The sequence below is a fragment of the Prionailurus viverrinus genome, chromosome A3, assembly GCF_022837055.1.
Source record: "Prionailurus viverrinus isolate Anna chromosome A3, UM_Priviv_1.0, whole genome shotgun sequence".
NCBI lineage: Eukaryota > Metazoa > Chordata > Mammalia > Carnivora > Felidae > Prionailurus > Prionailurus viverrinus.
The window spans coordinates 121,656,655-121,681,323 of NC_062563.1; the positions used below are offsets into that span (position 1 = coordinate 121,656,655).

At 37.6% G+C, this 24,669-nt stretch overlaps 1 protein-coding gene across 7 annotated transcripts in view; it reads right to left on the bottom strand.

Annotated features, from left to right (window-relative positions):
- NCOA1 (nuclear receptor coactivator 1) overlaps nucleotides 1-12,291 on the bottom strand; it is a 216,775-nt gene extending 204,484 nt beyond the window's left edge. For 5 of the 7 annotated variants that reach the window (XM_047852330.1, XM_047852326.1, XM_047852328.1 and 2 more), the window contains exon 1: nucleotides 12,275-12,290. The gene's annotated coding sequence lies outside the window, so the exon portion shown is untranslated. Of the gene's footprint in view, nucleotides 1-1,054; nucleotides 1,071-12,274 lie in introns of those variants that run through there. The other 2 variants (XM_047852331.1, XM_047852327.1) reach the window with 2 other exon arrangements.
- Nucleotides 12,292-24,669: the final 12,378 nt, after the last annotated feature.

Sequence of the window (24,669 nt, forward strand, 5' to 3'; positions counted from 1 at the left end):
TATAAATCTGTTCTAGTAACTTTTTACTCGACTCTGAGCTCTCTGTTGATTCTCTTGCATGGTGTTGGCTTTCCTGAAACATTTGGCAATTCTTAGCCTTATATTTGGGACTCTGCTACATTCTGTTGGCTTCTGTTGATACTTCACCCAGGAAGCAATACTCATATTGTTTTCAAGAAGAGTGGAGGAAGAACAGACAAGGTGCCTCAGTGCCTGGTCTTCCACATACGAGTACAGCCAGCTACCGATGGTGCTTCACCATCTCATAGACCCAGGCTCCCACATGCAGTTCTCCCTTGGAAACTGACCTTTTGCTTGACTGAAATTAGTATCAGAACATACACAGGTTGGAGCTGCTTATGTTACAGTAAGGCTAATGAATCACCTTATTGATAACTCTGGGGGATGCTTCCTGCTCAGGTTCCCCCACCTCTAGATATGAGTGTTACCCAATGGAACTCCTATTTTCAGAAATTCTTCACAGTTTCTAATTTACAATGATTTCCTCCTCTTATTTCTTTTTTTTCTTAATTTTGTATTTTTATTTTTGAGAAAGACAGCGTGAGTGGGGAGAGGGGCAGAGGAAGAGAGAGAGAGAATATTCAGCAGGTTCCACATGGGGCTCAATCCTACGACCCTGAGATCATGACCTGAGCCAAAAATCAAGCACCAGATGCTCAACCGACTGAGCCACCCAGGCGTCCCTCCCCTTTTTATTTCTATGGATGACTACATATATAGTTTTCTATTATGTCTATAGATTTGGTGAAGGAAAGCAAAAAGGTAGTGAGTGTTCAATCTACCTTCTTGAAATTGGCAAAAATAAGTTTTCTAAAATGCAGATCACATCATGAATCTGTCCCTTTTCTATCGTAAAACCCATTATGGGCTCCCAACTTCCGACAGACTCTAAATGCCTAACTATCACAACGTCCTCAATACAGCTGGTGACTCCAAACATCTTCCCACTCCTCATGCAATACCCTTCATCGTCCAGCAATACCTGACAACTTAGAGTTGGCCATATACAACATGCCTTTGCAGAATTTCATACCTTTGTATTTATCATTCTTTTGCTCTTTAATGCTTCCTCCTCCAGCTCTGTTTAGTCTTCTAGGCATCCTTCAAAATCCAGATTCAAAAGAGTGGGAAGAAATGCATATCAAGGTATTAAGAGTGGTTGTTTTCCTGAGTTTCGATATCTATATTTCCTAATTGCTTCTTTACGTTAAGAATCTCCTATTTTACTGAGGGGCAAAAAGGTTTTTTCCATTCTAAAACTCTTGTCAGGGGTCCCCTGCTCTGCAAACCATTACTTGACTGGCCAAAAAAGATTCACTTCCTCTCTGTGCCACCACATTGCCATGTTACACCTCCCCTTGTTTAATCTTAACTGTGTTAAGAGTTTTTCTTCACCTACTAGACTATAAACTACTTGAGGACAGAGTTCTATGTCTTCTTGATCTTCCCAGAACTTAAAAGAACCTGAAATTCTGCACATGCTTAATAAATGTTTGCTAAATAAATGAATAAACAACAAAACTGGAAGAATCAGGAATGGGCAGTTTCACAATCATACAAACTGGTCTCAGAAAGTCATTTAACTTTTCCTCCTAGAAAAAAGGGGAAACGTATACACAGACATTTAGAAATAGTGAGAAAAATACAATAATTAATTTATCGTTTTAACTCAGAAAAGATTTTAAGAGATCAGCACATGCAAGCCTTCAAGTTACAGATTAAAAGAACTACATCCCAGAGAGAGGGAAACTGATCTGCTCAAGCTCAGAACCTCTAACAGAATAGGGATTTGAACCCGGATCTTCCAATTCCTATTACAAAGATCATTCAACTTTATTGACTTGTCCTATTACTGTTCATGTCATGTGAGGTGTGGGATGGATAATACCACCTTAACAGCTGCTAAACACTGCTTGAAAATGATAGTTCTCCCAAACTGCACCATCACCTAAATTTGGCCATGGTTTGCCTTAGAATAAAACTTCTCTTGGAGGTGGCTACTAGTGCTCAAACTGGGGAAGGAAAGGCGAAAAGCATTCGTTCAGGCCATAGATTTGATTTTACCAGGTGACCAAGTACCAAACACAGATAGAAGACTTGTCCTTTTTGTGGTAATTTTATCAGACATCCTGAAAAGCAAGCAAACAAACAAACAAACAAACAAACATAAAAGGTCATCTCTTAACACTGGAAGTAAGGTAGGGGCACCTGGGTGGCTCAGTTGGTTGAGCAGCCGACTCTTGATTTTGGCTCAGGTCATGATCACAAACAAAATTGTGGGATTGAGCCCCACATCAGGCTCCGTGCTGAGTGTGGAGCCTGCTTAAGATTCTCTCTCTCCCTCTGCCCCTCTCCCCCATTTGTGCACACTTTCTCTCTCAAATGAAAAAATAAATAAAAATGAAAAAAAAAAAAAAAAGTAAGGTAAATTTCCCAAACCTGCATAGTTGTAGGTCTACAAGGAAAGAAAGGGGTTTTTGTTGGTTTGCTTGTGATAATGTGTTGTTCCCTTCCCCCATCCTACAAACAAAAAGTTAGCATAGTATTCAATTGAGCAGTCCATCATTGCTATTCGATAACACTCAAGAAGCCATAAGATCATTGTTTATTATGAGGCTTTAATACTGCTGAAGTGAGGCTACAAAGAAATCTGATATTATAAGAAATCCCCATAAGACTCTGGCTCCGCAGCAATTTTTAAGAGATATCTTCTATCTAAAATATTCATAAGTACATTTTCTTTACCTTACGTTTCAACCTCAAGATGTTTCTCAGTTCCTCCTCTCCCTACCAGCACTGATGAGATTTGCAAAGGTACTACACATCCAAGTCTGAATACGTGGGAACTCTGGACTTTGCCAGTTAAATTTTTTTTAATATTTTATTTATTTTTGAGAGAGAGAGAGAGAGAGAGAGAGAGAGAGTGAGTATGAGTAGGGGAGGGGCAGAGAGAGAGGGAGACACAGAATCCAAACCAGGCTCCAGGGTCTGAGCTGTCAGCTCAGAGCCTGACGTGGGGCTCGACTTCGTGAACCATGAGGTCATGAACTGAGCTGAAGTCAGACACTCAACTGACTGAGCCACCCAGACTCCCCAGGACTTTGCCATTTTAAAGGAAGTAAAAGAAAAATGCAAAATAACCTAGCTTGAGACAGTGACTGCAATGCCACTACATGTTAGTATGTCTAATCGGCATATGGATGATAAATTAGTGGGAAATAACTATGTGACAACAAAGGCTAGATTAAGAAAATTGGGCCTCAGGAGGAACAAACAATCAATAAGCCCCCTGAGAGAACAAAAGCTAAAATCTGAAACATAGGCCCAGGGCCATACTATTACAAAAGTGAAGTATAAGAAACAGATGTGTCTTTATTTCCCAAAACAAATTAGCTAGAAATTCCACAGTGTTAATCATAACAAAAATTTACTCACTAAAATGTCGTAACATAAATAAATGACAAAGTGAATGTAATTATTAACACAATGATCCATCTCTAACTTTTAATGGTAAACAAACATAGGTTTTTTTGCTTAAATCAAAACTGTATTGAACATCTTCTGTCCAACACTTCTTCAGATATTCCGCTGATCAGTAAAAGACTTTCAAAATTGTGGCACCAGAAAAATAAGCTATTGTTAATTCTTAAAGTGGAAATCTTTGGTAGCAACTCTGATGTACTTTGCAATTTTTAGCGAGAAATTAATAAAATGCTATTTGTGATAAGTAGTAGAACATCTCTTAATTCATGGGGGAGTTAAATAATCTGAGAAATTTAAAAGTGATTTTTTAAAATCTACAATATGCTAAAACAAAAAAATGTGTATATTTTACCACTAGCTGAATTATCTAAGAGCTTAAGTTATGTCATTATGCTAATTATGGCTATCTTTTCATAAAATTAGCAGTTTTCACAGCATAACCATCAAAAAAAAAATTAGGTGGATAAATCAGGACAATACTAAAGAGAATAATATATAAATGTTGCACTGATCTCTCAAATATCCTTCTAGAGAAAAAAATGGCAGAAAGAAGTGGGTAAGGATACTTCCAGGCAGAGTAGCTGTCCATAAACCTTGATCCTACACAATGCTAACTAACCACACTCAGTACCCACCAAGGAACAGCCCTGAGGCGGCTGGCCCCCTGCTCAGCCTCAGGCCTCCTTGTTAAATATTTTTTTCAATGACTTGCTCCAATAATTCAAAAAAATTTTGCTCATCAGATCTGTTGACAACATAAAGCTGAGTAGACGAGACAATGAGATAAATGAAAATTAAAAATGGTAAATGATCTAAAGGATAGAACACTAGGTTAAAAGCAAACTAGATCTAAATTAAGGGTGATACATAAATGTCTGCTGTGTAGTATTCTTTATTGGCTACATATTTTTATAAACTCTTTTGCATCTATTAAATGTTTATTTAAAAAAAATTTTTAAAGTTAATAGTAAATAGGGGCAACTGGGTGGCTCAGTCAGTAAAGTGTCCAATTCTTGATCTCTGCTCAGGTCTTGATCTCAGGGTCGTGAGTTCAGGCCCCACACTTCACTCAGAGCTGGGCAAAAAGCCCACTTAAAAAAAATTTTTAAAAGTAACAGTAAATAAAGCACTAGAATAAAGCATATTGAAGTCATTTCAATAGATATTTCATGTAATTCTCGTAACAATCCTAGTAATGAGGCATCGTTGTCCTCATTTAAAAAAAAAAAAAAAGCTAAGTCAATAATCCAAGGACACTTTACTACTACATGGGAAAACCCAAATCTTTTTGCCCCTAATGTCCATAGCCTGATTCGCTACATCATTCTCTTCTCTTAAGTTAAAATGAAGACAGGAAGATCTGGCTTAATAGCCAATTATGAAAATAAATAGGTAAATACATAAATAAATTCATCTACAGGCTTACATGACCAAAGTAGTTAATGGGAACAAAATGAAGCATATATGGTCATTTAAAAAAAGAAAAAAAAAAAAACTAATTGGAAACTTGGACTATCTTGAGCACATTGATAAAATAGACCCATTCTGATCTCAGCTGATTAGAATCACATTTAAACCATGAGATGAGGGGGGCGCCTGGGTGGCGCAGTCGGTTAAGTGTCCGACTTCAGCCAGGTCACGATCTTGCGGTCCGTGAGTTCGAGCCCCGCGTCAGGCTCTGGGCTGATGGCTCAGAGCCTGGAGCCTGTTTCTGATTCTGTGTCTCCCTCTCTCTCTGCCCCTCCCCCGTTCATGCTCTGTCTCTCTCTGTCCCAAAAAATAAAATAAACGTTGAAAAAAAAATTTTTTTTTTAATAAATAAATAAATAAACCATGAGATGAGGTTTTTGAATACCATGATTTCAAGGACTTAAAGTTAGAGACTATCTAGAAGGATTTCCAAGTTTGAAAACAATGGCATACAAGAACAATTAGGCTATGGAAATCAGCCTGAAAAAGAGAAGCATATGGGAAGACAGCCTAGCTATCATCATATAGAGACATCAAAGCAGTCATCAAATATCTGAACCCTCGATCTATCAAAATGGACAGAGATGTGTTCTATATGACTTCAGAGAATGTAACTAGGACAAATAAGTAGACAATGGAAAGAAGCCAACCCCACAATCATTATTACTAAAGATAATCAAACAGAAGAGAGATGAACTAAAAAAACCAAAGGTTCCAAGGGGTTAAAAGATACAAACTTTCAGCTATAAAATAAATAAATCAGAGGGTGTAATATGCAGCAGCATGGTAACTACAGTTAATATTACTGTAGTGCATATCTGAAAGCTGTCAAGAGAGTAAATCCTAAAAGTTCTCATCACTAGAAGAAAAAAAAAGTTTGTAATTCTGTATGGTGACAAATGGTAACTGGACTTCTTTGATCATTTCACAGGGTATACAAACATCAAATAATTACACTGTACACCTGAAATTAATATATCAATAATATGTCAATTATACCCCAAATTTAAAAAAAGGTCCCTCACAAATCTCAGATTCTTTTCTCCTAATCCTTACACTTAAAATGAGGGCTTTGTTCTCTAAAACCAATTGTAGCCTTTATTTTAACTATATGTTAGTCATTTAATATTTTATATGCATATTCCTATAAAAGAAATGTCACAAATTATGGTCCAATCGGCAGGCTAACCCACAAAAGCTTATTTTGCAAAACTGCACTACAACATTAACTATAGTGGAGTTACATTTTATTTGCTTGTATCTTTCCCAAATTCAACTTAATCTTCACCCCCATACTAGTTTCCCAAATATGGAAAATGAGACTACATTGAAGAATCAACCTAAGTTGGACGCATGTGAGCAGGAGGTCATCAGAACAAGACAGCCTTAAAGAAAAAAATGTCCTTTGTTTCCCCTAAAGTGTCATCTCTAGTAATTTTTTACTAAATCAATTTGCCTTTTACAAATTCTGCACATTTCTGCACATTTTACAAATTCTGTACATTTCTGCACAGTCTTCTCCATGACCCTCTTCCCTAATTTTGGTAACCTTAAATTCCCCTACACTGTAGAACGCTACTCTAGCCGTACTCTGGCTGCCCCATCTTACCATAATACCCTGATCTCCAATATTACATTTCTTCTTTCTAATCACAACTACACTAGGAGTGCAGAGGCAATCTGACTAAAACAGATTATAAACTCTTAACCTAACCAGAGGTATCTTAGAAGTAGGTATTTGTCTATCTAAATGAATGCTTAATAGACAGAATTTCAGGCAACATAACAAAGTGAAAGTAAAAAATCATCATGTTGATTAAGATATTTTTGTGCAAAGTCCATCAAAAGCTTTGTCTGAAATCAGCTCCCATAAGTGGATTCTGTTTCATAACCTTTCTCCTTCCTCTAATCCTAGGTTTCTAGGAATTATATCCGATTTATAGGCAGAGGGAGTCTGATAACAAATAGGACTGGGAAAAATGGCTTCCACTGGTACCTGTGTAAATTAATACACTTCAATTAGAGAAAAACCTTGAATAGATAAATAAAATATTAAGAAGTTAGGAAAATTCTAAGAATGAGGAAAATGAGTCTATATACTTGTCTGAGGCTTAACATGACATCTGCTTTCCCATTAAATGTCAACACGTGTGGTAGAAAGACAAAAACAATCTATCAGCTTTAAAATACAGGTATAAATGATGATGGGGGAGCTGATTAGGTGTAATAAAAACATGATTGTTACAGGAGAATGATATTGAGGGGAAGGCAGAAGGACACAGTCAATGAAGAGATCTTTTGAAATGAATGGATAACTCAAATATAAATAATCCACCTACAGATAATCATGACTGTACATATAACTAAAGGTAAAATATATTATTCTTAATTAACACATGTAAAATGTTTAGAACAGTGCCTAGTATATAATAAATACTCAAAAAGTGTTCACTTCTACAATTATTAGTTTATAATACCCATTGTTTGCAGTTTAAAGGAATTCTAAGAACTCGATCCTATCCTCTCCTAAGGGTAAGGAGTAATACATATTTTAAGATAAACACAAACCAAATGTATTACCACTTGAGACTTCTGAAAGTAAGAATCTTCCTCAGATCACAACGATGTGTTACGCTACAAATTACTAGAAGACATGACATTGCTAATGATTAAAGTTGTACTTTACCCTTTTCATCCTTGACAATCTTGAGTCCTCTTCCCCTCTATTTTAACTTCTGACTGAAACTGTCCCTCAATGTACATTTTGGTTACTGCATCCTTTTGTTCAGTTGTCATTCCTCCACCCAATTCTACCCCACCCCCAAATCAGGACCCAACCTCTAGCTCTCAGAGTTGGGCACGTCTGGTGTATTCTCTTTGTACCTTCCAAATGCCTCTAATGGGTGCCCTTATCACATATCATTATAATAACTGCTGTTATATCTACTGCCACTGTAGTCTGACAGTTCCTTGAGAACAAGGTCCATATTTTCTTCATCTTTATGAGGCTGGCACACAAAGCCTGATTCTAAAGGCTTCTAAATGTTTGTTAAATGAATGACCCTATCCTTCAGAAATAAACTACATCACAAGAAATAGTTTGATAAATTACAGTATAGCTAGATAAAGTATTACATAGTTACTGAATCATTATAAAAATTAAGTCATTATCGGGGCGCCTGGGTGGCGCAGTCGGTTAAGTGTCCGACTTCAGCCAGGTCACGATCTCACGGTCCGTGAGTTCGAGCCCCGCGTCAGGCTCTGATGGCTCAGAGCCTGGAGCCTGTTTGCGATTCTGTGTCTCCCTCTCTCTCTGCCCCTCCCCCGTTCACGCTCTGTCTCTCTCTGTCCCAAAAATAAATAAACGTTGGAAAAAATAAAAAAAAAATTAAGTCATTATGAAAACTCAATAATAGTTAGAGAGGCTGCATATCACAGTGACTCAGAGCATGAGATGTGGAGCCAGTGCCAGCTTTCATTCATTCATTCAACACACATTTAATGACAGGCCACTGAGCCAGGCACTGTTCTATCCTGGCCTCACAGAGTTTACGTGCCAATGGGAAGAGGCAAACAATAAACACAATAAAACAAGTAAATTATGCCGTGATATTTATAAGGTGATATGTATTAGAGGGTAAAAAAAGAGCAGGGAAAGGGATTGTGAGTGAAAAGGAAGGGACACTAAATAGGAAGCTATGTGTAGACCTCCTTTACTCAAGGTGAGATCTGAGCTAACACTTGAAGGAGTTCAGCAGGGTATCTTAAACTGCCAGACTGTTTTCCAAACCGACTGCACCATTTTATATTTCCACCAGCAGTGTTTGAAGATTCTGATTTCTCCACATTCAAATAAACACTTGTTATTATCTGACTTTTTTTTTTTTTTATTCTAGCGTCATAGTGGATACGAAATGGTATCTCTTTGTGCTCTGGTTTACATTTCTCTGATGGCTGGTTTCCCCACCCCCCCCACCCCCCCCACCCTTAATAGTGTCTTTTCAAGGTCAGAAGTTCTTAATTTTGATGACACTCAATTTATCAATTTTTTCTTTAACAGATCATGCCTTTTGTACTGAATGTAAGTAATCTTTTCCTAACCAATGGTCACAGAGGTTTTATACTATTCTTTTGTCTACAAGTGTCAAAGTTTTAAGTTTTATATTTATTTATATTTATACTCCATTTGGATTATTTAGTTAACTCCATTTGGAGTTACTTTTTCTTTTACTGTAGAACAAAATATGGATTGAAGTCCAGTTTTTTCTCATGTAGATACCCAATTGGTCCAGCACCATTTGTTGAAGACTGCCCTTTTGCCACTGAAATGCTTTGGTAACTTTGCCAAAAATCATTTTAACATGTGTGTGTGGATCTATTCCTGCACTTTCACAGGGAGTATAGTATAGTATAGTATAAAACATGCAAATTCAAATCCCTACAATCACCTAAGTTAACAAAAATGTGTAAATGGGGTGAATTTAAGCCAATAGGAAGAAGTGGGGGCTATATCTTACTGAACAGAATATATGCTATCCTTAAAGCACTCAAATTCAACAGATATTAAAACACTGTGTAAGGATGTCTGGGTAACTCAGTCGGTTAAATGTCTGACTTTGGCTGAGGTCATGATCTCACAGTTCATGAGTTCGAACCCCACATCGGGCTCTGTGCTGACAGCTCAGAGCCTGGAACTTGCTTCAGCTTCTGTGTGTGTGTGTGTGTGTGTGTGTCTGTCTGTCTCTCTCTCAAAAATAAACATAAAAAACAAAACAAAACACAACAATGTGTAGACCAAAACAATGGTGGGTATATGTGGTTGAGGGGTGTGCATAGGAAAAAACTCTGGTATATTAATATACTAGAGACATATTACAAATGAAAAAAAGCTAGACAGAGAGGAGAGTACATTGGGGAAAAGGTTAAAGGCAGTTTTATAGCAATAGGTAAAACAGAGGGAGTAACAGAAAGGGAGAAAAATGACACTAACAGATGGGAAAAGAAACTAAAAGGTCAGATACCAGACTGAGAATTAAAAGGGGTTAGGTCAAGTTTTTTTTTTTTTTTAAAGGTAAGCTCTACTAATATAACTATTAATAACAATGTCAGAAGGGTGGCTGTAGTTTGCCTCAGTTAACAACAATGACATAATTATTTGCATTTACAGCTTAGTTAACTTTTGTCTTCGTTCCTCCTCAATTAAAAAAGGGAAAAACCGGGGCACCTAGGTGGTTCAGTCGGTTAAGCAACCAACTCTTGATCTGGGCTCAGGTCACTACCTCACGGTTCCGTAGTTCGAACCCCACGTGAGGCTCCATGCTGACTGCACAGAGCCTGCTTGGGATTCCCTTTCTCCCTCTCTGCCTCTCCCTGTTCCTTCTCTCTCTCTCTCTCTCTCTCTCTCAAATAAACTTTTTTTTTTTAAAAAGGGGGAAAACCTATTCATATTCATAAAGAGAAAAAATGTATTTTGTAGGGCAGGGTCCGTGTCACTTGTGCCTTTACAGCCTGCGGAGCAAGGTTCAGCCCGTTTACCACCGGGCAGCCTGCACGGAGGAGGTCAGACTCCGGCGGCTCCGAGCTGCTTGCCTGCCTGCCGCTGGCTGAGCTGCTATGGCTGTCCCTCCGTGACAGACTAAGAATACCTTCCTTTCACTGAAGGTTCCTGATTGTTTCTTTTTGTTTGTTTGTTTTCAACTCCTGATCCAAAAAATTAAAGAACAGTTCTTTGCCTTGGAAAAAACACCCAAAATTCTGAATAAAATTATAAATTCATATTGTAATTTTCAGAAATCCACCAAAATATTAACAGCTTTTGTCTAGGCACAGGACTATATATAGTTACTCGCTCTAAGTTTTTCCTCCCTTCTACTTCCTAATATTTTTCTCTACTTTCCACAATATTCTATTTTCCTTTCCGAAAATGGGGGACAAAAACAAGCAAGCAAGACAGCAAGATAGCTTTCAACCAAGTAATATATCATGAATTACCTTTAATCTCTTAAAATACCAAATACATTTAATACATTTAACACGGGTGCCAAAGTAAATGTCCCCCAAATAAATGATTCCTAAATGCACATTTGAACTTCAGAAGAAATATGTTTTTAATACTATTTTTTTTTTAATTAGAGATAAGTTCTTTCTTAATGCTAAACTAGATTTAACAGCTATAACTTACTCTGATGCCCAGAGTTCGAGCAAGGGTCAAGCTATGATAAGCACCTTTATTTCTGGCTCACACATTTGCTTCTTAATCCAATAAACGTGTACCATCTTTGTCTCTGAGCTATCAGTACATATCAGAATATAACTACCAGTGCTATAGATTCACTCGTTACACTACACTTCACCATATTTACTTTATATAAATGATCACAAATGTCTTTCAATGTCAAAATCTTAAACTATAAAAATTTGACTTTCTATTTATGTTTACATTTTATTGCCCTAGTATATATCCTGTACCAATTTTATTAATGGGTTAGTATTTATTTTAAGTCACAATTGCTAGAGATTAGAATCTTACTTTACTTGCTCCATAAAGAAGTGTAATCAAATAAAATACACATAATAAAGACTATTACCAGCACTTACAGGATTGTGCATTGCTAAGAAGTTCAAAGTTGCTATTTTTCAACTAAATTTGTTGAATGAATTATGGGTTACACCAGAATAAGTTAGTCAGAAATCTGGAGCCACACAGTTCCAGGAGCCTGTTCAGTTGATAGTATAAATGTTTCCTGACACATGCCAAGGGCTTCTAAAGTTGGACAGACAAACTGCTGAACCTAATAACTGCTCACCATCTACAACCTGATGAATTCATTACTTTAGATAATGCTAAAACTTGGTGGAGGAAATGGAGAGGAAGTAAAACTCTCACACTCTGGCAGTAACGTCTAAATTGGTGTACTTCATTAAGTAACGTCAAATTATTCTTCAAAACTGAAGAGGCATATACTCCTCAACTAGTGAGTCCAATCCTAAACACACACACACACACACACACACACACACACACACACACGCATGCACCCTCTACAGAAATTCACACATGTTCACGATAAACATGTTCAGGACTGTAGCATTGTCTAATAATAAAAAACTGGAAACTACCTAACAATGACCCAAAGACAAATGGGTAAATAAATTATGGTGGAGCCACACAGTAGAAAATGTTGAGGAAAAATAAGCACATTGAAAGAGCATATTACAGTATATTACATATCTAAATTTTTAAAACATGCAAAATAGTTATATTATTTGAGGAAACAAATATATTCAGGATACTGTTTACCTCGAGGGAATGGGTAGGAAGGTAAAGTGAGAGAATGGTACACGGAGGGTTCAATTCCACATTGTTTTACTTCTTTTTAAAAAAATCTGAAATACAGCAAAATGTTAAAGTCCAATTAAGTTAGGTGGATGGTACGTGGAATGATTCTTCTACTATTCTTTATTCTCTTCTGCACGTTTCATATGCAAATAGTTCCTATCAACCCAACACATAAAGAGATCTGAACTGGGTGGATTCTATTTAACAAATAGTCAATATCTGACAGAGTTAAGTAAGGCCAGCAACAAAGCACCTATGACAGAAGACTGTTTGCATAAGACCTATTTCCACTGGGAATGCTAGAGCCACATGCATGCATTGGCACACATCATCTAATTAAACCCCCAACAACACTGTGAAAATGGAGGTATTATCCCCATTTCACAGATAAATGAGGTCAAAGAAATTCGGTACCTTGGCTAAGGTCACGTAGCCAATAAGTCACAGAGAAGAGCCCAGATAATTTGTAGGTGTAAATTAACTTTCACGGCAACTCTAAGGAGTTTCAAAGGAAGGGAACATGAAGTTTAGTAACTTGTTAAAAAGGGGTTTCACTTAATCATAAGTTCAATATGAGTCCCAAATATATGTCTACCAAAAAAACAGCTTAATTTTGAGTTCTATAATAAGAAAAAACAAAATAAACAAAAACCATCAGCCAGCCATACTTTGTACTAATATGTGCATACACCAAGTACTGACTTTAATTTTAGGAGCCAAGTTTTAAGAGGACATTGATAAAATGCAGAGTTGTTACCAGGGGCAATATTCCAGCTGAATAAAAGAATAAATGTTAAATGTTCTAACCATTAGCTTTTTAAAACTGAGCTGAATTACATACTGTTTTATGTAAGTGATGAATCACGGTAATCTACTCCTGAAGCCATGAGCACACCGTATACACTATGTTAGCTAACTTGACAATAAATTATATATTTAAAAAAAAAAGAAATGGTGAAAGACCAGAACTACGTAATCACAAAGACTAAGTGATACTCTAATTTTCCATTCTGTATTTTTTTTTTATCACTCTAATGCTTAGTATTAAGTGTATGCTGTGCTCTGGAAAATTAATTAAAATAAAATTTTAAATAAAAATTTAAAAACTGAGCTGAATTGCTTTAGGAATATGAGTATTTCTCTGAATACACTGGTGGATATAATGCTTTCATTTAATTATAAACCCCTGTGGGTTATTATATGTCTTACTTCTGGCTGCTATAACAAAACATCAGAGACTGGGGGTACTTAGACAACAAGCATTTATTTCTCAAAGTTCTGAAGGCTAGGAAGTCCAAGATCAAAGTGCCAGTAGATTTGGTGTCTCATGAGGGCCCTTTCCTGGTGTATACATATCTGCCTTCACGCTGTATCACCACATGCTATGGGGCAGTGGGGGGTCGGGCAAACTCCCTGGTATCTTCTTACAAGGACATCAATCCCATTGTGAGGACTGTGCCCTCACATCTCATTTAAACCTAATTACCACCAAAAGGCCACACCTTCTGATACCATCACATTGGGGGTTTTGGGCTTCAACATATGAATTCTGGGGTGACACATACTTTCCATCCATAACATGATACAATCACCAACTCCTTTTAACTTAAATTGCTACAGGAAAAATGAAATTAAAACTGTGGTAAACTATCAATAAACTCAATAACTATCATTTCCCTCTGAAACATTTTTTATTTATAAAATGATTTTTGATTAAATAAGATTTATTAAATACTGCATTACAGTGCAATACAATTCAGTGAATGAATCATCTCTGTATATGTGCTGCCAAAGCCAGCACAGTAAACAAATCATCTCTGAAAGTGTCAAAAAAGAAGTCGAAAGCCTCTCCGTCACAGATGCTGAAGCCTCTACTCTGGTAAAAGGTTGGACTGCATGATCAATAAACTTCCTCCTAATTCTCACATTTTTTTAAGTGCAAAGGTTAATATGGCTTTGATAAAGAAACTCCATTTAAGACCAACAAAATACTCATTAGCAGGAAGTCAGAGGTGAAACTAATAAAGTGGCAGGAAATCATATACTGATTAAGATATTATCAAGTGAGGTTAATCAGAGGGTCTTGCTGTGTAAATTTAAAAATAACGAGCTTTATCTCTACTGCAAAAAGAACTGAAATCTACCTCATACACAAAGAGAAATATTAACTCAAAATGTATCAAAGACCTAAATTAAGTCCTAAAACTATAAACTCTTAGAAAAAAACACAGGCATAAATTTTCATCACCTCAGATTAGGCAAGAGTCTCTTAGTCATGACACCAAAGGGACAAGGAAAAAAAAAGATAAATTGGACTTCACCAAAATTAAAAACTTTTGTGCCTCAGAGGACACCATCAAGAAAGTAAAAACACTATCCACATGATGGGAGAATATATTTGCAAATCATGTATCTGATATGGGACTCATATTTTCAATAATAAAAAGGCAAATCACCAAATTTAAAAACTGGCAAAAGATTTAAATAGGCATTTCTCTAAAAAAAAGATGTATGAATGGCCAATAAGCGTTATGAAAAGATGCTCAACATCTTAGTCATTAGGGAAATGCAAATCAAATTACAATTCCACTTCACACTTTAGAATGGCGTGGGTCAAAAAGTCATATAATAGTAAGTGCTGACAGGTGGCTCAGTTGGTTAAGTATCCGACTTCGGCTCAGACCATGATCTCACAGTTCATGGGTTTAAGCCCCGCATCGGGCTCCGTGCTGACAGCTCAGAGCCTGAAGTCTGCTTCAGATTCTGTGTCTCCTTCTCTTTCTGCCCCTCCCCACTCATGCTCTGTCTCTGTCTCTCAAAAATAAATAAAAAAACACTTTGGAAATGCAAGCTGGTGCAGCCACTCTGGAAAACAGTATGGAGGTTCCTCAAAAAATTAAAAATAGAACTACCCTAAGACCCAGCAACTGCACTCTAGGCATTTATCCAAGGGATACAGGTGTGCTGTTTCAAAGGGATACGTACACCCCAATGTCTATAGCAGCACTATCAACAATAGCCAAAATATGGAAAGAGCCCAAATGTCCATTGATGGATGAATGGATAAAGAAGATGTGGTATGGGGCGCCTGGGTGGCGCAGTCGGTTAAGCGTCCGACTTCAGCCAGGTCACGATCTCGCGGTCCGGGAGTTCGAGCCCCGCGTCAGGCTCTGGGCTGATGGCTCGGAGCCTGGAGCTTGTTTGCGATTCTGTGTCTCCCTCTCTCTCTGCCCCTCCCCCATTCATGCTCTGTCTCTCTCTGTCCCAAAAATAAATAAACGTTGAAAAAAAAATTAAAAAAAAAAAAAAAAAAAAGAAGATGTGGTATATATATACAATGGAGTATCACTTGGCAATCAAAAAGAATGAAATCTTGCCACTTGCAACTACATGAATGGAACTGGAGGGTATTATGCTAAGTGAAAGTAGTCAGAGAAAGACAAATATTATATGACTTCACTCATGTGATGACTTTAAGATACAAAAGGGACATAAGGGAAGGGAAGCAAAAATCATAAAAACAGGGAGGGGGACAAAACATAAGAGATTCATAAATATGGAGAACAAACAGAGGGTTACTGGAGGTGGTGTGAGAGGGGGAATGGACTAAATGGGTTGGGGCATAAGGAATCTACTCCTGAAATCATTGTTGCACTATATGCTAACTAATTTGGATGTAAATTTAAGAAAAATAATAAAATTTAAAATAATAATAAATAAATAAATAATACTTAAAAATTTTGTAAAAAATAGTAAGTGCTGGCAAGGAAATAGAGAAATCAGAACCCTCATACACTGCTGGTGGAAATGTAAAATGGTGCAGCCACTTTGGAAAACAGTTTGTATTCCTCAAAATGTTAGACACGGAGTTACCATATGACCCAGTAATTCCATTCTTTGAGAAGTCAGTGAGATGATTCATTTTCAGAAATACCAAATAAAAGCAGGGCTATCTAGTAACAATAGGTTTACAACCCATTGGAAATATGTACAAACCCCCACCTACCCACAATAGAGTCCCAAACCCTTAGACACTTCACTTCCTGGTTCTTCTTCCCCTCTCCATTTCGTGGGCTTATTTTTCACGGGCTTTGCAATGAGTGTGAGCCAAAGAACTGAAGTCTCTGTGTCACCTCAAGGAATGTACATTTGTCCCAATCAGACTATTTTTTGCCTTACATGGGCAAAGGCGTTGTCTGGGTAAGGCTGTAACCTCTGTAGTACTCAGCCAATGAGGAACCGGGGGAGGCCCTTGCATGCTAGGAGATAAACTGCCTGCTGTAACTGCCTCGAGCGTGCCTGTCCATCAGACACCTGCTCTTGCAAGAACGGTGATTAAAGCCTTGCTTCACTGTGCTCCGAGTCTCCTCCGCGTTCCTCCTTTGATTGGGTCAGTGGCCTTATTTCTCACACACTCCTAGGTATATTACTAAAAGAAAGGAAAACATATGTCTGTGTAAAAACTTGTACATGGAAGTTGACAGCCAGATTATTCATAATAGTCAAAAAGTGGAAATAACGCACATGTCCATCAACAATTAAACAGATACATAAAATGTGGTCTATGCATACAATGGAATATTATTTGGCCATAAAATGGAATGAAATACAGATCATGCTACGATATGAAAGAACCATGAAAGTATTATGCAAAGTGAAAGAAAGAAGTGTGACACAAAAGGTCAAATATTGTATGGTTCCATGGGATTTCTTTTGGGGTGGTAGAACAGTCTGATAACAGTGATAATAGTTGTATAACTTTGTGAATACACTAAAAGCCACTTTAAAAGGGTAACTTTATGATACATGAATTATATCTCAATAAAAATAATAAAAATAAACAGGAAATCTTTCTTGGGATTAATCATAATGAAATCCTAGTAGATTTCACCATAGTACATACAGTATCATGGTATGATTCCCAGGGTAAAAGAAGAACTGCAGTAAGCACAGGACCAAGAAACTGTCCAGGTGAAGTCCCAGGGCTTTCTGATAAACACACTAGATAATCAATGGTTAGCAAAAACAAAGCACTGTTCCTATACTCTACATGTCTGCCTCAGACATCAATCACGATACCCTCTGCCACTGAGCTGGAAATTGCAATAGAACTCTTCTAAACAGCTATCCATGTACTCAGTACCAATTTATCATAATCGATAACAAATTGCTGAAGGACAGACCTACAGGTACTGACTTCATACCCATTTCTCATAGTCTGTTACACATGCAAATATTAGTGGTTAGCACTTTTAATAATGGTTTTATTGATTACAAAATATTTGACATACAAAAAAGGCACTGAAAATAATTTTAACAGATATACCCACTATCCAGCTAAAGAAATATACAAATTCAGTTAATATTTCTCCTACTTTTAATAAATATTTATCCTTTTAGAGCAAGAACTATGGGGGTGCCTGGGTGGCTCAGTCGGTTAAGCGCCAACTTCAGCTCAGGTCACGATCTTGAGGTTCGTGAGTCTGAGCCCCACGTCAGGCTCTGTGCTGACAGCTCAGAGCCTGGAACCTGCTTCAGATTCTGTCTCCCTCTCTCTACCCCTCCCCAACTCATGCTCTGTCTCTTTCTCTCTCTCTTTCTCTCAAAAATAAAATAAATAATAAAAAAAGAAAAAGAAAGAAAGAAAAGAAGAAAAAGAACTATGACTATACTCTTGCTCTCTCAGTTAAAAATATCTGTACTGAGGAACGTCTGGGTGCCTCAGTCAGTTAAGCATCCAACTCTTAAATTTGTTGTTGTTGTTGTTATTTATTTATTTTTTAAAATTTGCATCCAAATTAGTTAGCACATAGTGCAACAATGCAATACAGCACACCTGTATCCCATGGATTAATGCCTAGCAGTGCAATTGCTGGGTCGTAGGGTAGTTCTATTTTTCGTTTTTTGAGGAACCTCCATACTCTTTTCCAGAGTGGCTGCACCAGCTTGCATTCCCATTAAAAATTTTTTGTAATGTTTATCTTTGAGAGAGAGAGACAGAGAGACAGAATGCAAGTGGGGGAGGGGCAGAGAAAGAGGGAGACACAGAATCCGAGGCAGGCTCCAGGCTCCCAGCTGTCAGCACAGAGCCTGACGCAGAGCTTGAACTCACAAACCGCGATATCATGACCTGAGCTGAAGCAGGACGCTCAACCGACAGGCACCCAGGCGCCCCTACATCCAACTCTTGAGTTTAGCTCAGGTCATGATCTCACAGTTTGTGGGTTCACTGCACTGACAGTAAATCCCTGTTTGGGATTCTCTCTCTCCCTCTCTCTCTCTCTGCCCTTCCCCTGCTCACACTCTCCCTCTCAAAATAAATAAATAAACTTAAAAAAAATCTGTACATACTGTACATATATGGCCCATGGAGTAAAACTAAGACATCAGCTTCACCTAGAGACTCTTAAGCGACCTCTGACATATGACATTTACTATGTATAAAATCTCTATCACTGTCAATTTTAAGAAGAGAAGGAAATTCCCACATGTCAACAGCAATAGTAATGGAAACAGAAGTTAGAAAGTGACCAGAGGGTTCTTCCAGTCCAAACTTTCACCCTCACTTAGCCAAAGGCAAAGGCCTCCACTATCCACCTTTCCTGTATATTGCCAGCCCAACACACTTCTCATTTAAAAAAATTTTTTTAATGTTTATTTATTTTTGAGACAGAGAGAGACAAAGCATGAATGGGGGAGGGTCAGAGAGAGGGAGACACAGAATCCGAAACAGGCTCCAGGCTCTGAGCTGTCAGCACAGAGCCCGACACGGGGCTTGAACTCACGGACCGTGAGATCATGACCTGAGCCGAAGTCGGCCGCTTAACTGACTGAGCCACCCAGGCACCCCTCATTTTAACATCCGTAATATTTTTCAAGGCACTTTCACACACAATATCTCACTAACCCCACAGGATAGATAAGGCAGCTCTATTTATACCCCTTTTTATAGATGTGGAAGAATGTCTATTAAGAAGCTATTAAGAGCACAAGATGGGAGTTAAGCAGGGCTTGAATCCCTGCTTCACTGTCAGCAAGGTGAACCACAAAATAAAGATGAGAATGCCTGCCTTACAGCATAGTTATGAGGATTAGATTACACAACATATACAAAGCACTTAGCACAGAACCTGGTGTAAAATAAGCACTAAATGAATGGTAGCTGCTACTACTGTTGCTGTTAATTAGGCAAGATCACGCAGCTCCTAAACACAGGAGCCAAGACTGAAACTTGGGTCTTCTTTGATTCCACACACCACAGCTTCATTCTCAGATGGTCATCAAGGGTTCTGTTTTATAGCGTAGACCCTACCATTTCCAGGCAATACTTCCTTGTTCTCATCTAGACACCATGATGATCACGTTGGGATTTTAAGAATCAAAAACCAATAGCAATACCAACAGCTGCTAACATCACCAAAACACAACCAGGCATTATATGTGTCTCATAATACTATCTATAAAGTCATCTTGCTCCCCACACACACAAAGTTAAACCTTATTCAAGCTTCTATGTCAAACTACCAATTTATAGGATATACAGAGGGTAGAGAAATATGTGAAACTAAACAGAAATCCAGAGTAACAAAGTCTACAGGACAAACCACCTAGGTTCTTCAACACATAAATTACAAGGGGAAAAAAAGAAAGAGAAGAAGGAATCTACAAATTTTAAAAAGACTTAAAACACATTTCAATTAATTCTGATGTCAAAAAAATATTTTTGATTCTCCCCCCAAAAAGGCATAGCATCAGCCCCATGCTATGGGGGAGAGAATACCCTAGAGACTTAACCAGAATACTCAGGAATACTTTAGGCTTTGGGACATTTCTTTTTATCCCTTGTAAATCAGTAAATTAACATTCTGGTTTTTAAAAGAAAAGCAATAACAATACATACAGCTTTTACTCTGCCTATGCTACATCTATGATAAAAGTCTTATTTGGAAGAGTATTTTTGAAAGACTACAAGTTTAGTCTTTAAAAATTTTTAAATAATCTTCCCCAACCCCCTCCCCCAATCTACAAGAGATGGCTGGAGCAAAGGTCAAGGGAAAAAACAAATAAGAAAAGTCAGGAAGGAACACTTTTGTAACTGAAGCTTAAAAGAAAACCCACAGCACGAACAGGATTAGCTGTCAACAGTAACTTTCCCAGAAGTAAACCATCCTATGATGAGATCTGAGATATCTTAATGAAAATTATAGCACCTCTCTGTCATCAAGAAGCAGTCAGTTAAGGTAAATTAAATGAAAATTCAACTGAAATTTCAACATGGGCACATGCTGTAATGTAGATTACTTGTTTATTTCCAGAGTATTCTAAAAAAGATTTGAGACAGCTCACAAAGTGCATTAGAATTAAAAAGAAAAAAGCAATAAGACTGGGGCAAAGAGAAAATGAGGGAGGAAAATATGATGAAGCCAGGGGTAAGTTTACCACACAAACTATATGCCACAGGTTCTCTTGAGCTGCAAGGGAGGGACTTTGAGTTCCCTTGCAGAGAGAAATACCATGGGTTACAGGAGTCATGATGACTATGTAAGACAAGGAAATCAGCTGGTCAGGGGAAACACAGCTTTTCCTCGTACAAAGACCTGGAAAAAAAAAACCTACTACGTGGGTTCTAACAATAATGGTGATGATAGCAGCTTGAACTATAAAACACTACACTTAAAAATAGTTAAGATGGTAAGTTTTATGTTATGGATATCTTACCATAGTAAAAAAAAAAAAAAAAATGGGGGAAAGCAGCTCATTTTCATCACATGTGTCGTGGGCTGGGTGTGTTCCAAGCATTTTACATGTTTAAACTCACAAAATTCTCATAACAACCTTGTAGAGGTAGGTACAATTTTATTACCCTATTTCACAGATGAGCAAACTAAGGTGCCAAAAGGTTAAGCAGCACACAACTAGGAAGCCTAAGAGCCAGGTTTCAAGGCCAGGACATCTGGCTCCAGAGTCCACACTTCAAACCATTACATAATCCTTTACCCAGAAAGGTGTCCCCTTTTGGGCAAGAGTATTTGCCATCAGCTATTAACTCATTTTGTGTTCAGTCTTAGTATTCCAGACAGTTGCTAAAAGTAGTAGCAGTGGTTACCACATCAATAAGGGCACGAAGATAAAGGAGATAATAGCCTCACAAGAATGCTACAATAAGAGGAGTACTAAATTTTATAAAGCTGTTTATTTTAATGGCCTTCAATAAAGGTTGATTGCATTATACCAAATAACAATTCTGTAAAGTAATTCTACCCCAGTCTAAAACAATGCAAGCTATATACTTAGCATTCTGGTATTCTGGCTTGATCCAAGTAAAAACTGTTTCTAAAGCAATGGATTGAATGTGTTTAAGCAATTCTCAGAGAGTGCTGTTTCTGACTGCTTAGGTTTTTGATAAGAATTAAACAGCAAAGTAAGTGGATACATACTTGCTAGAGCGAAGCTATTCTATACTGCCAATTAAGGGTAGACTAAATACTTTCATACTCAATCAAGTACAGAATCAGGTTAGTGTCCACTTATGAAAACTGAGAAACCTAACCACTAAAGATACCTAGCAGTCAACCCACCTCGCCATGGAAGTGAGCCAAGAAAGTATTTTCCTATAGGGCCAAAATTTTCCTCTGAAAGTGGTTCTGATTCTGCGCCAACTGACAAACTGGTCAGTTGAGCCTGAAAGTTCTATACCATTCAATGTACTCTCAGTGATTTTGAACTGGAAAATTCTCATAGCAAGAGTTTCCCAACATTCATCTTAGTCATAAAATTAACCTCAATTATGCACTCACAGAACATCCAATTAAGACACGTATCCTTGAGTTAACTAAATGAATTGGTTAAAGTTATGTAAAGTTATTAGATATAAACCAATTAAATGTCCAGGGATATCTGTAAAATATATGTATGATGTAGGTTTTGGAATAATAGATATATCATATCTTTCTTTCTGAAATAACCAGGTAGTAGGGTCAGCTGCCTACCAAGGCCATTCTTCATTAATGTAAATACAAGCACATTATGGCTAGGAAGCAAGGAAAAAAAAAAAAAAAGATAGACAAGTATCCCAAAAGGAAAGTGAACAACATGAACAAATTAAGAGCCTTAGAGGAAAAAAAACCCAACATACAACAAACATCTGATAAGATAATCAACTTTATCAACAGTCAGGGAACTACAAATTACAACAATGCTGTTATATCATTTTCATCCATCAAATAGGCCCCAAACAGAAATGACTGACAATATCCAGAGTTCATAAAGGTAGGGGAAAGCAACAACTATCATATGCTATTGGCAGAAGTGTAAACTGACAAAGCCTTTGGGGTAACATTTTGAAAGGACATCAATTTTTTTAAACGTGCATAACCATTAATTCCATAAGTATGTTCTCAAACATGTGCAAAAACAAGTACAAACTTGGATGCCTACCAAAACAAAGCTCACAACAGCAAGAAACTCAGTATCTAAATGTCCATCAAAAGAGAGAAAGATGGCTAAATTACAGAATATACATCTAATTAATGTTATACAGCATTTTATGCAAAGATAAAATGGCTCCTTCGTATTCTGAAATTAAAAAAAATTCCCATGCCATTAAGTTTAGAAAGTCTACAACAATTCAAAAAGTATGATCCTAGGGAAGAAACCAGGACAGATGCCAAAGGGGGTCTGAATTAGTCAGAATTCTTTCAGTTCCAAGAGACAAAAACCTGATTCAAACTAGCACGAGCAGTTAGGCAACTGATTAGCTCATTTAACTGGGAAATATAGGGTGGATCTGATTTAAGGTTCAAGAGGATCCAGAGCCTCCAATGAGTCCCCATGCTCATGCATGTGAGAATGTGTGTGATTATGCTTTGGGAGTGTGTGTGAGAGACAGAGTCCGTCTCAGTCAGCTCTGCTTCACCCTGTACGTTGGCTTCACCCTTCCCTACAGTGGACAGACTTCCTTCATGTGGCCAGACACACTCTATCTCACTTCGGTGGACTCCAAGAGAATGAGCCTGTTCCTTGTCCAACATCCGTTTTTCAACCTGAAGGAAAGGCTCTGAACCTGTACTGGTCATAGAGCCATTCTGCAGCAATCACTATGTCCAAAGAAACTATGACAGATCAGATCCAGCCTAGGTCACATGCCCATCCCCTGGCCACTGGGAAAAATACTGTGACCTGAAATGGCAGGGGGTGGGGGGTTGGGGGGAATGTGGGGAGAGACAAGACAGCCTAAATTAACAGCTGCCATATAATTCATTACAGAGACTTTTGCCTTTTAACTCCACATACTTCCATTTCTTTGAATTTGTTGTTAGAATACAGTCAGGATTTACATATATGATTAATTGTTTAATTTAAAAGAGAATACTATTAAAACGCAGTCATAAAGAAGGCCTAAAGTCAAAAAAGTTCAAGGTTGATGACTTTAAGAATAAAACTGGGTGGAAAATCGGCCTCATGTACAAATAAGAAACCGGGCTTCCTACTCCTGCATACTTGGCCAACATTTTAACTACCACCCAGTAGTCCTTCTCAAAGCAAGCATTAGAAGATGAACGAAAAACAGAGAAAACAGATTTTAACTACTCAGCAGTATGTTGATAAGAGGAAGGGAAAACACCTCCAGGGACTCTAAGGAGAAACTTTATGAAATCCTCAGACAGCAAGAGGCTGCCAAAAGTGTCAGAAAGCCCTTTCTTTATGCCCTTTCTCACTTTTCCCACCCTACAATATTACAGCCAAACAGTATATGTAGAATAGAAAAGCTCAGGATCAGTTTTACTTAAACTAAATAATCACTTTCCACCTGTTTCAAATATCTACTCTAAAGATGGTAGCAAACCATCTAAACTAAAACAATTTATATTACCTACCCCTAAAGTAGAGACATTATTAAAATTTCTCCTTTAATTGTCCCAAGGTCGACCATTCAACACCACAAGCTCTTTTCACAAATTAATTTAGTAATAAAAATCCCATTTAGACTGACACACAAAACAATTCCTTTTTCCTTTAATGACTCCAAGCAAGGCCTACCAATTCTGGTATTCATTCACCTCTCTAAAGAAAGCCAATTCTGCAAGGATAAGGCAAAGACATTTATTGTTCACAAAATATCTCTTGCACACATTTCCTAGCCCCTTAAGTAGCTGTTCCATGACTACTTCTGACCAATGGATTACATAAGAAGTGATGAGGGTCACTTCAGGGTCAAAGGCACAGTAACCAAAGAGGTTCCATGTTCCTGATAGCGCATCAAACATACTTTATTATTTCAAATACAGAACCCTTTTTCATGTTCCAGAAGACTATCCTATAGGCATCATTCCAGATCCTACAAATCTAATTCAAAT